Source organism: Taeniopygia guttata, chromosome 2 (assembly GCF_048771995.1).
Source record: "Taeniopygia guttata chromosome 2, bTaeGut7.mat, whole genome shotgun sequence".
NCBI lineage: Eukaryota > Metazoa > Chordata > Aves > Passeriformes > Estrildidae > Taeniopygia > Taeniopygia guttata.
The window spans coordinates 102112869-102124962 of NC_133026.1; the positions used below are offsets into that span (position 1 = coordinate 102112869).

General features: G+C 35.9%; 1 long non-coding RNA gene across 9 annotated transcripts in view; it reads right to left on the reverse strand.

The window, feature by feature from the left end:
- The window catches only part of LOC115493849 (uncharacterized), a 106250-nt gene that overhangs the window by 8977 nt on the left and 85179 nt on the right, over nt 1-12094 (reverse strand). For all 9 annotated transcript variants that reach the window (XR_012054086.1, XR_012054090.1, XR_012054085.1 and 6 more), the window contains one exon: nt 6398-6584. This is a non-coding gene — a long non-coding RNA (uncharacterized lncRNA). The remainder of the gene's footprint in view (nt 1-6397; nt 6585-12094) is intronic.

Here is a 12094-nt window from a genome sequence, read left to right on the forward strand (position 1 = left end):
CCCTGCTGGTCTTGCAAAGCTGAAGAATTGGCTACTTCCAAATGCATTATTCATTTGAAAACTTCTTACATGACAGCTGACTTTCAGTAAGCAGAGAAAGTATGTAAACAGTGACTCTTAATGTAATTTTATTCGGTTACAGAAAGCTGTGATTTGTAAAAGGAATAAAAAAAGACTATAAATCTATTAAAGCATAAAGACTAAAGGAGATTTTATTCCTGTCCTGCAGTGACAGAGTGGCTCAACAGCAGCATTTGAATGATGCCCTGCACAACAGATCTGACGGTGCCAGGACAATCCCAGTGTACAGCATTTTTGCAGAAGGGAATAGAACTAAGCTGAGCCTGGGTGAATTTAAACTGTGCCCATCATATACAGTGTTCTGTTGCTGTTAAGAATCCATTGCCTGAGCATCATCGTCAGGTTTTCGGTTTGGTTGTTATGGCACAGATGAATGATATTCCCAGATGGCATTAAAGGAAAATTCCAGAGCAAAATCTACTCCTATTTTTCTACCTTATGACCACAGTGCTGTACAGTCCCTCCCACATAACTACTCAGTAGTATTTCAAAATCAGACTGATTCCCTGCATTCCTGGTTAGCACATTCAGAGGTTAAACATAAACCAGAAACCAACACTGATTATCATTAAGCATTCCTGTGCCAAATACCTTGCTGAAGTAAAATGATAAAAGTTCAGCACGTAATTCTTGGCAGGTATGGCTGATAATTTTTTTATGCTTCTATTAATATTCTTGGTTTACTATGGTCTCACAATTGCTTTTATTTGTCTATAAAATTCCACTTTGTTTAGTCTTGTGAGCTATTATTTCTGATTCAGTACAATATCAGACACAAAAACCAGGCTGCAAGAGTTCATAGCTCATTATTTTATATTGTAATGAACTACTGTGGAGCTAAGGTGGTATCGTGTGAATTGGCAAATGAGAAATCTAACTTTAAAAGGCAGCTGTGGGAAATGGGCACCTATTTGCTCACAGCTTTTTCACACTTAATCTGAATGTGCACAGGGTGTGTGGGATGGACTCTGGTTTCTACATCCTACCTAGTCTTGTATTTATTAGTACAGACTGTTCCCCTCCAATTGTCAAAGATTTTTTCACTGATCATGTTCTTCATTATGTAGGAATGCTTTTTCCTTGCTACTATTTTCTAGGGGCTCCAGGCAATCTAGAAAAAGATAAAAGAAATGAGCAATTCAGAAGCTCCAGACTGCATCTACAGACCATGGAATGAGCAGGCTTTCAGTTGGTGTATCACTGATACAGTATTTTAAACCTCCTTGTTATCAAAAAGCACTTGCTCCTAAGAGTGCAAATTAATGAGGTTTTCTGAACTTACTTGAAAATGGAATCAGAAATAAATCAAAAACCTAAAAAACATGAACTAAAGCCTGTGGAATATTTGAGACATGTATGCAATGATATACAATCTATTTTACGTGTTATATCTCGCTGTTTCTGGTCTTCTCCATACTCTGACGAGTTCATAGAGATTACAGGCCTGATGATGGGAATGTGTATCAGTCTGTAGAACACTTACAGATTTGATTACACTCCTCCAGAATTCAGAAGTGACATACATTATCAGGATCTATCCAAACCCCTTTCCTTCTTGCACAAAATTTGATAAAAATGAAAACAGGGTCAGCACATAAAGTACTTGGCAGTGCAATTGAACTTATTTTTTCTTGTTTGATAAGTACAGTGTTACCATAGATTCATAACACAATGGGTTCTGCTTGTGCAATAAAACCCATCACCTTATCCTACCACTTTAAGTCCAGCAAGGGTTGGCAGAATTAACTTCCAAGAAAGGCTGCCAGATACAGGCAGAACAAGTTGTGGAAAAAAAGGAATTTCTGGAGGGTTTTTCCTTCAAAGGGGAGAATTCAGATAATTGCCTCTCTTTACTGACACTGGAATAGCTTTTTATACAGGCCATTTAAAATAGTAAGGGGGTAAACATTAAAAATTGTGAGACATTGTGAAGTAAATAAAGTTATGGAATCCACTTGAGTATTTGAAATAGTTTTAAATATTTGACTAGAATCTCTCAAATCTGATTGTCTCCAAAAGGGGATCATTCAGATCCTTTTAAAAGATAAAAATACTGTGATAGAATTTGACTTGCTTAGCCTTTTCTGGATTAGGTAAAAAACACTACAAAGGTGTGAGAGACTGGCAAACAAGTGTTTTTGTAGATATATTTTCTTTAAAACACCTTCAAAACCTCTGATTTTCAAGGTCCTTATAAAAATAGCCAGCCACAAAAGAGAAAATGAAACTGTGCCTAGGTAGTTCTTCTATAAGCAAGAAGAAATGCATCTTGGCATAATAAGGAATTTTCATCTCACTTTTCTAACCAAAATAATTGTGGTTTAAGAACTGAACTTAAACATTAAAAAGCAAAGATGATATCTTCTTCCTAAGAGCTTTCTTTTTTTTTTTCTATTCTTCCAACTTGAGAGACTCCCATTATCTCCCTATAAGATAAAAAAAATATTATCAAAATTAGAAACACTTCTTCTCTGAGAATTTTGTGTTCTTGATCATGTTTTCAAGCATCCCAATAAAAGCAGAATTTCAGAATTTCCTTGCCACAGAGAAATCCCCCAAAACACCACTGGAGAAGTCTATAACTGAGATAAAATACTTCCTTTTAAGGATTTTGGGATTTTTGCTAAACTGTCCTCTAGGTCAAAAAACAGTTCGCTCTGCTTCTAGGAGATATTTCAGCATTACTTCTTTCTTTCGTCAACTATTTTTCCCTAAGAAGAGGGAACATTCTTGTCTACTTGGCTCTTTCCCACATGTGATTCACTGTGAGTTTCTTAAATTCCCATCAATCTTATCAGATTTCATAATGGAGTTTGGGTAAGTTAGAATTTGTTTCTTGGAGAAATAATAAAAAAATACCTAATAATCTGAAGTTCTTAGTTTATGCACCTCTCTTACATATCTAAAGAAATTTTGAGAATAGTAGCACTAATTTTGGAAGATTTTCTGACTACATTTAAAGAACAAAATGATGGGAGACACATTTGACCATGGGCCAAAGCATTTTGCTTTATTCAGGAATGTATTCTGTCCTTGTCTACTTGTTCATTGCTTGCTGCAGTGTGAAAAGTTAATCTTTAAGCCTTTGGGCTATACAAATCACTATTTATGGACTGCCAATGTTTATTATTCTTCCCATCAAAATCCTTATTCAGAACAAGAATTAAGAAATATGTTTTGACCTCTCTTTAATGAAATATAAATTTACCTAACTATTTAAATCCGGTTCTCATTTAGCCATGAGTTTAACCAGAATAACTAGGTTGTGCATCATGCAGTGTGACAAATCAACTGCATAATGCATGAAAATAATGCTGAGGAATTTCATCAAGAAAAGGTGTTTTAGCCTAGAAAGTTGTTGAGTTTCAAATACAGCTGCTGGGACACAAGAGGAGTAGCAGATGTGGCTCTAATACTGATTTTTTTTTTTTTTTCTGTGAGGAGCAGTTATTAGGCAGTTATTAGACATCAGCCTCTTCCTGTGAGGCGGACTTTGGTTTTGCACAAAACACCTGTCTGGCTACTGCTGGCTGTAGGCCAAAATACCTGTGACAAATACAAGCATCTGTTTATGAACATTTGCTAATCCTCTGTCACATAGAGATGATAGGAGATGTGAATGGAAGAAATTATTCTTGTAACAGAAAATTTCAACATTAGAATACAGCTTATTGAGCATGGAGTATGTTCATAAACTTCTCTTATTACTACTTAGAAAAGTAACTTATTGCTAAAAAGTTCTGATTCTTTTTCTTCAAATAAATAAACAAAACTTGATATTAATTATATTTTTGGATGGAATTAATGATTCCTTTATTTAATGTTTTTTCTTGTTCTAAATGACCTTATTAAGACCATGCAATTTAACCTAGTTAAACCGAGTTCTAATTTAATCTAGTTCAGATCACAAGAGCAGAAATCCATCTGTTCACCTACTTTACATATGAAACCATTATATAACCTAGTTTTGCGTGAAATATTAAGCTTAATATACTTTTCAACATCCCTGGGCTAAAAAGAAAGCAGAGCTTCTACTAAAACCAGAAAAGAGTTGATCTGAACATAATGAATACTGAAGTTCAATATGCTATGTTTTATAGAGGATAGAAGTAGACATGTATGGTTTAAGGACATCATGAAAGAATAATGTTTTCCATTTTTGATAGTAACAAATGGTCAATTTCTGCTGTCCTGCTGCTTATAACAATGTGGGCAGATGGCTCTCAGTGTAGGAGAGATCAATCAAACAATGTCAAACTCAACAAAAGTTGTGATATGAATAACCTAGAAAATTAGGCCAGTTAAATATAGTGCCAATAATGAAAATGTAAATTGATGTAACAATATTACTGTTTTGTACTAAAAGATCTGGTAATTATCAGGATCCATATTTTGAACTTAGCTTACCCATCTTACAAGAAAAATAGAAATCACAAGCCTTTGCAGCTTTTATTCTTTCCTACTGTAATTAATCTTATTTTATAATTGTCAGACCATTCTGAAAGAATTGAGTCAGGTTGCTCTGGGACCAGAAGTGATTTAAATTCCTAACATGCATGAAATTATCTTTGTTTATTTTAAGAGTAGTTTTCTGAACGGATCTTCATCAAATACAGCCTGTTCCAAATGTGATGAAAGGACCAAAGGCCATAACAAAGCCAGATTTGCTAGATGAGAAACCCTTGTCACTGAGAAGGAAAAATTCAAATGTAAACCATTTCAATTCTTTAACCCATATTGCTATTTTAAGAATTGGTATCTCTGGAGTAGAAAAGGTCATTTTAGAAAGGGAATAGCAGCTGCTAATTTGAGAGTTAGAAAGACAACCAAAGGTATTTATGGTAGTTGTAATAGTATGAGGAATGACCTCCACAAAATCTCAAGAATCTGCAGGGAAGCACTCCAGTAAAACTACTCTAATTATTAACAAAGCTTCAATTACACCCCACACCACATGCCAACAGTTGTCTGTGGTTACCATACTAAAGATACTTGGTGATCCTACATGGATGTAGCATAATTCTCATTCTCTGTACCTCAGTTGTCTGAACTTATTTATTGTTCATATGTTTATGATACAACTATAAGTATTTCAAACATAAAAGCTTTTTTGTCAAATATGAGTGAGTATATATCTATTTGATGAGATCAGAAATGTAGTGAGCTGTCCAGGAAAACAGAGGCAAGTAGAGTATTTTGGTGAACTTAATGCAAGGACTTTCAACTGCAGGTTGAATTCATTATTTTAACCTGCACTTGCTTCTCTGACATCTATTGTCACCTAAATGTCTCTATATCCATATATAGAACTTCTTCTGAAAAAATATCATACCTTGTTCTCAAGCTGGATATTATAATAATAGATCACATTTTAATTTGTGGTTACAATATCCTGAAAATCAGATAGACCTATCCTACAGAAATCCGAGTGACCAGTTAGTCTGGCTGCTGAGGGTGCTAGCATTGTGGACAGAAGCCAAAAGGTAAAGCACAGATTTAAATAAGGCTTCAGAAGAAGTAAGCCTCATGCAGACATGGAAAACTTAGGACAGGAGGAGAGGGGAAGCAAATAGATCAGTTTTCATGAAAGAAGAGGTCCACATGACAACATGTGTCTTCTTGAATATAGTTGCTGTACTCCCAAAGGTTCCCTTAAGGAAAGGTAAGATACCTTTTGCTTTCAGATGGTGGTTGGTTTTATATGAAAAATATAAAAGGGTTCTGGAGATTTGGGAATTCTATGTGTGTGAAGCAGAAATACTCAAAACTGCATGAAGATCCTGAGAAGGATAGGTGAAGGGTCCTTCTGGGAAGCCTGTGCTGGACTCGGTGTCAGGTGGTTGTCTCAAGGGCCCACTTGTCAGAGGAGGTAGTTGGCAAGGTTCTCAATTGAAGAACAAGAAGGCACACAAAAAAGGAAAATCCTGATGCTTGATGGTTTAATGTGGAGATTTTCACTGAATGAATTTTGATAAGAAGTGAACCTAGTCCAACTCTAGTGTCAATTTTAAATGGATGTCACATTAAATGGATGATGTGATGTCTGCCTACATTCACTTCTGCGTTCTGTTCATGTACATTTTGCACTTCTTTCAAATGCTGCAAAGCCTTTTTCTAGCAAAAGCGAATGACCTCTCTATAACCTGTAAAGTAAGCATTTTATCCCTATTTTATGGGAATCTGGTGCACTGACTGATTAAATGAATGACCTGGTAAGACACCCAACAGAGCTGTGACAGAACTGGAAGCAGAACATTGATCTTTTCTATGGCTTATTACCCTGTACCTTCTTATGACAGAAAGTCAAACTATCTACCTTGCATCAGTTCACGTCCTTTGTAAATATACTTTAGTCTCAGAAATCTGCCTTGATACCTTCAGATCCATCCTTCTGCATCTTTTCTGAGAATTTTCAGAATTTCTCAGCAGTTATAGCTGCCCTCTTCACTCCATCATGGTCTGGGAGGTATGTGCCATAGTTTGGCCAGCAGGTTATGCGCCATCTGTCGCATCAACAGAGAAAACATGAAAGATAACGAGTTAACTTTTGCACAGAAAGTCCACTAACTGGGTTTTTTTTCTCTAGTCCTGTGACAGTTTTTGTGGAACTCATATGAATTTAACTGTCTTTAAAATTTTTATTCTTCCATCACACCTCTTTGCATTGCCCAAATCAAATTGATTAGGGGGTGCATGCTTGACATAAAAGACATGATTGCAATATACTTGCCTCTAAAGAAACTAGTTAAAATCAAGCCTAATCTAAACCAAATATAAACTCCATATTGAAGAATAAATTGCACCGAAAAAGTAGAAATGGACTTCTGTGGGATTATTCCTAGAACAGCTTTCTACGGAACTTTTCCAAATTCCTTTGAAACTTCTTGTAATTGTGAATATCTTAGGTGAGGAATGTGACTTCAAAGTTAAGGTGTCAATCCTTGGGTCTTGTTTTTCCAGTTAGAGGAGAAACTGCAGTGAGGAAATTTTCTGTATGGCAACTGATCTATGAAGCTGAGCTAGATAATTTATTCTTTCACCCCTAATTGTTTTATGGATCTATTACATATAAGGACTTGTCCTAGCCAATATTTGGTGAAGGAAAAGGCCACTGCTTGACAAATGGCCTTTTGGTTCCTGTTCTGTCTGGGCCTCCTGATCCCCCTTTGTTTCCCTTTCTGGCATTAGCCTTCTGTTTGGCTGAGTTACAGGTGGGTAGTGTTATTACACCAGGAGTGCTTGGCTTATGTAACTACACTTCTGTCAGTATTTATCATAACAAACACTTTTTCCCTTTCAGTGGATTCCTAATTAGAGACTGAAAGCTGTTTCAAGGCTGTCTTAATATATCAAGGCCCCAGTTCTTCTTTCAAATTCATAAAAGTAAGACCAGGGCAGCTAATAGAATTATTCTATAGATTTAGGCCAGTGAGATAAAAGTCTAAACTACGTTTCTGCTAAGGAAAATGTTTTAAGCTATTTGGGAAAAATAAATAACTCAATGTATTTTTTGTGTTTATAGCTTGATGAGAAAACTGCACTTTCCTTGATGATGATGATTCTCATTAAGCTTTATTCCTGTGCAGAATGTGTGGTTGTGGTAATCACCTGCTGGTGAGAAGGCTGCAGTGATACTGGATATAGGGTCCAGCTTAGCTGTCTGTGGCCAGCATGGGTTAAATAACCTTTGAAGAGCTACAGCAAAAGAAAACAGTGAGAACAGGCTCACTCTACAGCTGATGACAGGATTGTCCAGAGGCACAAGGTATTTTAGGGCTCTATTGCCCCTTGTGTAGATAATGTCAAGTACAGAAGATTGATAAGGACATTTCTCATAGGAATGTGGTGTCTCCTATCTCAGGAACAGAGAGCTAAACTGAAGATCTATTCACACTTGAGCAAGCACGCTGGAGTGAGCACAATAGCATTCAGGGAATTGCTTTAGCAGAACATAAAGCCAAAAAAACACCAAGAAGACTTCTAGTAGCCTACTCCAAAGGAAATCTGGCATACAAAGAATGTAGGTGAGGGAGTATTTTTTTTTTATTAGGAGACACTTCTTATTTACAAATCCACACTGAATGAATCTGCTGAGGTTTGGAGATGTACACATAATCTACTATAAGCAGCATAAATGAAGAACTTAGTCCTTTCAGTCTGACTAGGGGACACAGCACTATCATGCACATTCTCATATAGTAGTCTCAGCTGGTTTTCTTTAACAAAATGGATTCAGAACAGTCATAGGGGATTTTGATTATTTTTGGTTAAAAAATGAAGGATTCATACTCTCTCTGTCATGAAAACAATCATAAGAACTTTGCATGACAAAGTCTTACAGGGAAATAAATTCTGAAGATGACATTTTCTGTTCCTTAGATCAGTGTGAATGGAGCATTTAAGTCCCAACACTTTGCTATTTTTCTGTTGCTTAATTTAATCCTTCAGTTATAATTCCCAAAGTGTTTTGAATGTGACAGTTTATTTTCGTTACAGGACATCTGAAGTTCATAGTAATTTTGTCATTGAATTCAACATGCAAATGTGGAATTAGGGAAGTAGAGCAGGAAGGAGATGTCCTACATTTTACTGCCAAACCAAGGCATAACTCTGTTAAATCCAATATAAATGCTTAACCCTTTTTGATTTTATTTTTACTGGATCTGTTGTCTGGACAAAAGGATCAGGTTTAGCCCAATGCTGTGTTTGTTCTAACTTTTGATAGCTACAAAGATCAAAACAGAGGAATCACTTGTTGATAAAGGATGAGAAGGTAGAAAAACAACTATGTGTTTACAGACATGATTGATTTTTTTGAGAAAAAATGTTAAATAAGCCTATAAAATAAGCTGTTACTTCATACAGGGTAGGTATTTCAATTTCCAGAACCCCAGAACTAATTTCTATCTCTCTCTCTCTGTGTGTGTGTGTGTGTGTGTGTGTGTGTGTGTGTGTGTGTGTGTGTGTGTGTGTGTGTCACTCTGGTTGGTGCCTCTCTTTACCACCTTAGAGCAATTACAAGTACTTATGGCTGCTGTAAAAAAGCATACTGTCATGTGGAATCTTAGAACTGTATCTGTATCAATTAAATTTGAGTATGGCATTAGCAAATCCAGGCACATGAAAAACACAGAATGTTGAGATTTCCAAACCACTGTACTGTTTTCCAGGACTGTATCCTGATTAAGTGATTCATGACCTCATTTACAGGAACCAATTGATCCCAGAGTACAATATGCTGAAAACAGCACATTCCTGAAAGGAATTTGCTGATGCATTAATAAGTGGTGATCCTAAGCTGTCCTGCTTTAAATTTGATCAAGCACTGGATATTCTAACAACATTTAAAAGGGAGGCTGAGTCCTGAGAAGAAAATGAGTGTAATCATTTGTGGAACAGCAGTGGCATTATTACGAAGAAAGCCATCTGATGTGGCAGGGTGTTTTCAAAAGTTTTCTTGCAGACAGATGTTCAACTGAAAAAGCTCTGATTTTTCTGCAAACTTGCAGGAGGAGCCAGAGGCACTTTGGGAAGTAGATTTGTTCACAAAATCACTTCTTTTTGATGTATCCTTCACACATGGATAACAAACAAGATAATCAAGCCAGTGATCACAGCTGTTAGAAAACAACTGTGTCAGGAAGAAAAGCATGTGCTAGGAATTGCCCACAGAGATGCTTTGAATAATAGCTACATTGCTGTCCATCACGTAGATGCCTTTTCACTCTCGTAAAAATTCTATACACAATATAATGCTAGTCCATGTAAAATCTACACATAAAAAATAGTTTAGATTTGGAGTCTTTTTTTAAGGAAAATTAGACAAAATTCATCACCTTTCCATCACTGAAGTGGTAACAGAAAGGTAGCTTTAATAAGATTTTACAAGCTACAATATTTCTATAAAAAAGTAGAGATTCTTAACTAAAAAAGTGCTAGTCTGATACTGAGACTAAAATATATTGTTGTGCATTAATTTTAAACTACCAGGATGAAAAATTTCCAGAGATCACAACTTGAGAATGGATTAGCAAAAGCTTTTTGCCCATATAACTCAGTTGAATACTCAGCTTCTTTGATAACCGGGTGTTGTCTGCAGAACATTTCAGCTAAATTTCATTCTTCATTAGATTACAAATCAGAGAGTTTCTATTTCCTTTCCCTGTTTTTCTGTGTTTACAGTTTCGGTCATTTTGGAAATTGGTTGTCAATGTTCCTCTCCACAGAATTAAAATATGGAATTTAGGATGTAGTTTTTGAAATGCATTGGAAAACAGGTGGAGTATCAACTAATTTCCTTCCAACACAAGCACAAACAGAAAGCTTCATACGTTTCAGAAAGTGATGGCCATATGAACAGCACTGATATTCTAATGGCAATAAAATTTTACAAGAAATATCTGGTTTCCAGTAATAAAGGGATTGTTGCCCATAACAAATTCTAACTAATCTGGTTCCTCAGTGTTTCTAGTAAGTTTCTATCCTGGATTTAGATTTTCATACATTCAGAATTTTTTTTGACATGTTCAAATTTAAGTCTTATTTGAACCTTTTAGGCAATTATCTTTCTTAGTACACTACCTAGAGGTACAGGGGAAAATATTCTCCTGATTTTCATAGGTCAAATCTCTATATTCTTTTAATTAGCTTAGTCAAGCTGATCTGGTACTTTTAAAGTCATTGCATTCATGTAGCTAATTACAGTGCACACAACATAATAGTTTAATCAGGTAAATATTTCACCTCTTCAGTGAGGAAATGACTGATCCTCCTTCAGTAAAACAATGTTGGATATATTTCAAAATACTTTTTCACGAGCTGTGATGGAGTCTGACCCAGCCAAATGGAGCCAAATAGAGCTAAAGGAAGAAGAAAAATTCTACAGCTGCAAATTGCTCTGTTTCCAGCTCTGGAGCTAAAAAGAATGTAATTCTTGACACTAAACTTTATGTTGATTGCAGCTGTTTCTGGCCACCCAACATATTTAGTTCATGTTTCCTTGCAGCCGTTTGATGGGATTTGGTTTAAATTTTATCTTTAACATAAGCACATCTGGGACTTATGTTTCTGGGGTTCATCCCTGCCTGAATGTTTGGGTGGCAGAATTTGGGCAAGGTGAGACCCTACTCCTTTCCAACCTGGGGAGGATGGACACACATAGAGGATCCATATGGTCATGGAAGCAGGATTGCATATTTTCTGTAGAGCATGCCTATTTATGCATCATAAACACAATTTCTGGGGCTTCAGTCCTTGAAACAAGTACACCTTCAGTTATAAGACCACTTATGTTTAGAATAGGGCTTTTAAAATTGTTTAAAATACAGATAAAAATCAAATAGTAACATAAATAAAGGGTCTATGTGATATTTATGGCATTAAACAATAAATCACTTGGGATAGCTACCTTCTTTTCAGCAAAGGAATATTCAGTGAGAAAAAACATGCTAACATGTTAAATTTTGGAGCTGAAGCTACACAGACACTCAGACCAGTGCTGAATAGGGGTGTATATTAAAAATATGATCTGTCTCGCATTAGGGAAGAAGTAAAGAAGTCCTGAAACATATTATGTGTATGTTTATAATGAAACACAACACTATTAATGATGTATTAGGTAATCGTGCAATTCTTCCAATAGAGAACATATTTACAGTGAGTTGAAAAATAGCAGTCTTTTTGCCAAAGTTGTTTCTTCAAGGTTGTTTCATTTTCTCCTTCGCAAAGGGAGAAAAGATTAAGCCAGGTTTGTTTACAGAGTGTGATTACACTCAGTGGAGTGCTGTTAAAAGGAAACTTGTTTAACTTTAACTCAAGCCCATGGAATCAGCAGAAATAGGAAACCATAATTTGAAAACAAAATCTATCCAATGCTGCCTGTGTTTTCCAAGTGGAACATGTTAGGATTTATGCTATCTTATTCTGTCACTTTAAATCAACATGTCAATTTTAAGCCAGTTTCCATGTTGTCCATTTCTCCAAGTCAGTGATGAGAAAAGTACACCCAAAATGG